This window comes from Orcinus orca, chromosome 14 (genome assembly GCF_937001465.1).
Source record: "Orcinus orca chromosome 14, mOrcOrc1.1, whole genome shotgun sequence".
Lineage (NCBI taxonomy): Eukaryota > Metazoa > Chordata > Mammalia > Artiodactyla > Delphinidae > Orcinus > Orcinus orca.
Window position 1 is genome coordinate 5,724,774 of NC_064572.1, and position 4,296 is coordinate 5,729,069.

The 4,296-nt window shown below is 37.5% G+C and overlaps 1 pseudogene; it reads left to right on the forward strand.

Moving 5' to 3' along the window:
* Nucleotides 1-334: 334 nt before the first annotated feature.
* Nucleotides 335-3,320, forward strand: LOC125961090 (NOP protein chaperone 1-like; annotated as a pseudogene).
* The last annotated feature ends 976 nt before the right edge of the window (nucleotides 3,321-4,296 follow it).

The window sequence follows — 4,296 nt, forward strand, 5'->3', positions numbered from 1 at the left end:
TGAATTTATTTTACTTTTCTTTTACCTAAACACTGAACATCTTATTAACATTTTTCTAAACCATGTTTCTATTCACTAGTGTATTCCTCAAATTCATGTTGTTTCCCCATGTAATGTACTTTTCAACAATTTAATCCCCAAATGTCACATGTGTCGTTTCTTATTAATTTATTTAATTTAATTATTATTTTTGTCTTATTTCAAGCAAAAACTGTGACCATTAAAAGCAAGAAATGATATCCAGGCAAGTTATTTTCCTGGTGGAACAATGTAGCTGTAAGAAAATAAATTTCTTCAGGTGTGAACCCTGGTCATCCACATGTGAAACCTGGGAATGAGGTAAGTTAGGAATTCAGCAGACTCATAGAACTCAGTTACAGTGCAGTGTAAACACCAGACCAGCATAAAGTGTTCACTTTATGGACTAAATTAGACTGAATTTTGATGATAGCTAGTAGAAATGCTACAAAGGGGGGATGTCCATTGCAGAAGATACTATGTGTATGTAACTGACATGGAGATCATTTTAACTGGAGAATATCATTGAATAGACTTACATACACATGAGTTTTCACAGCATAGAAAACACTTTTACTATAATGAATGAAGGAGAGCCTTGAGGGATTTTTAATTCCTTAGTCAACATTGAATCCTCACACTGGATCTATCAATGCTAAAATCAAACTGAAAAGCTGGAGTTCATATCAAAATTCTCAGACATGGAAAAACGCTTATCAGGAAAGTTTTACCACACATTTCAGCTATGAATTCATAATTTTGGCTAATAACCTCTTATTTTATAAATAAGTAGAATAAAAATATAGATTTGTTAAGTAATCTTAGAATGATAAATACAAAATTTTGAAACAATAAGTACTTTTGTAAATAGGTTAGCATTAAGAAATATATATAAACAAAGTTATATGTGACAATTATTATGATCCACTTAATTGTGATTGTCAGTAAGATTATCTGTTGCTTTCTCATCAGAAATTTTGCAGGCCAGAAGAGAGTGAAATGATATGCTTAAAGTATGGCGGAAACTACCTGCCAACAATTCTATATCTTACAATATTATTCTTCAAAAATGAGGAAAATTAGAGACAGTGTCAGGCAAAAGCTGAAGGAGTTCAGTACCATAATATCTATCCTTCAAGAAATGCTAAAGGGAGTACTTCAAGTTCAAATGAAAGGACACCAGTAACTTGAGGCCATATGAAAATATATATGTCTCTGATAAAGATAAATAAATGGACAAATAGAGAAAACACTATAATTTTGACTTGTAACTATACTTTTTATTATTCTAGGATATTTTTTAAACCAAAATATTAAAATAATTATAAATTTATTGCTATTGCATGATTGTTTCCCCAAAAATTCATATGTTAAAAATACAACCTCCAAATGTGTTGGTATTAGGAGTTAGGGCCTTTGGGGGGTGCTTAGGTTATGAGGACAGAGCCACCATGAATATAACGTGTGTGCTTTTATTTATTTTAAAATATGTATTTATTTACTTATTTGGCTACATTCGCTCTTAGTTGCAGCACGTGGGATCTTTGTTGTGACGCACAGGCTTCATATCTAGCTGTGATATGGGGGCTTGGTAGTTGCAGCACACAGGCTCTCTAGTTGTGGCAGACAGGCTGTAGAGCCAGCATACAGGCTCAATAGTTGTGGTGCATGGGCTTAGTTGCCCTTTGGCATGTGTGATCTTAGTTCTCTGACCAAAGATTGAACTCATGTCCCCTGCATTGGAAGACAGATTCTTAACCACTGGCCTACCAGGGAAGTCTCTTGTGTGCTTTTAAAAGAGACCCCAGAGAGCTCTCTAGCCCCTTCCTCCAGGTGATGATATAATGAAAAGTCCATGACTCAGAAAAGACCTTTACCTAACCACCTTGATCTCACACTTCAGCCTCCAGAACCATGAGAAATAAACTTCTGTTTATAAGCTACCCAAGCTGTGGCATTTTGTTATAGCATCCCCAAATAACTAATTCATACATCTACATAAACAGAAAACAATGTATACATATGTGACTTGTGACATTACTAACATGTAATTAATGTGTAAATATGTGATTTGTGACATTAATAACATGTAATTAATGTGTAATGTAATTGGAGAAGTAATAGAGATTTTGCGTGTGATTAAAATTATGTTGATATCAGTTTAAGCTAGTTTGATAGGATTTTATATGTAACCTCCATGGTATCCACAAATTGATTATCTATAGAATATACGCAGAAGGAAATTAAAAGTAAGTCAAGTCAGTGGACTTCCCTGGTGGTCCAGTGGCGAAGACTCCACGCTCTCAATGCAGAGGGCCTGGGCTCAATCCCTGGTCAGGGAACTAGATCCCACATGCCACAACTAAGAGTTCGCATGCTGCAAAGAAGATCAAAGGTCCCCCATGCCACAACTAAGACCTGGCACAGCCAAAGAAATTAATTTTGAAAATGAGTACAAAAAGTAAGAACAAAGGATGTCAGTATGTGAGAAAATGTGGGACAGAAAAGCTATATGACATTACAGAAAACAAATTGGCAATTAAATGTCATTCCATATCAGTAATTTTTATATATATATATATATATATATATATATATATATATATATATATATATATATATATGGCTTAAACTCATCAGTTAAAAAACAAAGATGTCCCCAGCCTTTTTCCGGCATCTGGGCCTGGAGGGGCTGCTCTGAAGACGGGCGAGCAGCAGGGAGGCCCACGGCAAATCCCAGCCCGATGCGAGCTGTTCGTCATTTTCCCGGGTCAGCTCCAGGGTCTTGGTGTCCAGAGAGCTGCTGATGGAGGGCAGCGGCGGCCACGGAGGTATATGGGACAGGTTGCTCATCAACTCCAAGCGTAATTCCAGAAAGAATTCCACTCTTCAAACAGGATAGAGAGGAGTCCCCTATTGGACCAAGTACAGAGCTTTCTCCCACAGATGGCTCAGGCAAACGAAAAGCTAAGGAAAGAAATGGCAGCTGCACCACCTGGTCATTTCAATATTGAAAATATTGACACTCTCGGAAAAGTTATGCAAATGGATATGACCTTGTTTGAGATGAATCAGTCTGATTCAAAGAAGATGACAGTTCACAAGAGAATTCACAAGACAGTTCAGAGGACAGTTCAGAATTTGAGGATGAAGATGATAGCACCTCTTCTGAAGGTGAAGTCACCATTGATACAATTAAGCTTCCTCATTCAGAAGATGGAAAAGGCAAAATAGAGGTTCTGGGCCGTCCTGCCAGTGAAAAAAAAGAAAACAGGGACATAAACAATCCGAGAAACAGGTGATAGTTCCCGCTAATTCTGTGGAAAAGAATGTGGCTTGCTGGTTATTTTGCATTTCAGATACCTATGGTGTTTGAAAAAATGAATGTATTTTGCTTCTTGAAGAAACAGAAGCTACCTTTTAAAGAATTGGAAGAGATAGCATTTGGGGAATCTTCTAAGAGCAGACTGTTTTTGATCTCATGCTAAAGAGATTTAGTTTAGAAAGCTTAACTTTATGTATGGTGATGAGTGAATTTGTTGGCATCCTCTTTCATCAGCACAGACTTCAGAAATCTCAAACTTATTTTAAAGTAAAAATACAAGTTACCCGTTTGTTTTTGTTTTAAATTGGCCTCTTGGGGCTTCCCTGGTGGTGCAGTGGTTGAGAGTCCGCCTGCCAATGCAGGGGACACAGGTTCATGCTCCGGTCCAGGAGGATCCCATATGCACGGAGCGGCTGGGCCCGTGAGCCATGGCCACTGAGCCTGCGCATCCGGAGCCTGTGATCCGCAACGGGAGAGGCCACAGCAGTGAGAGGCCCGCGTACTGAAAAAACAAAAGAAACAAAAACTTAAGTTGGGTTTTTTTTTAGGTTATTATGAAGTCATATTTATTTATTACCATCAAAATGGGTTCATTGAGGGAGAACTTTTTTTTTTTAACATCTTTATTGGAGTATAGTTTCTTCACAATGTTATGTTGGTTTCTGGTCTGTAACAGAGTGAATCAGCTATATGTACACATGTGTGCCCATGTCCCCTCCCTCTTGCGTCTCCCTTCCACCCTCCCTATCCCACCCCGAGGGAGAAATTTTTTACAAAGAAAAGAATTACTTATATTTAGATGCCCTCAGACATATCTACTTTAATTAAAAGAAACCAAATCCTTTCCAGTTTGAGCTGGAAAACTGGTGCTCTGTGGTTTAATCACTGTCAGTGACTATGTAGCCTCTCAATGCATGTAAAATTTGCTTGTTGGAAAATTTTGTGGTTTTTTT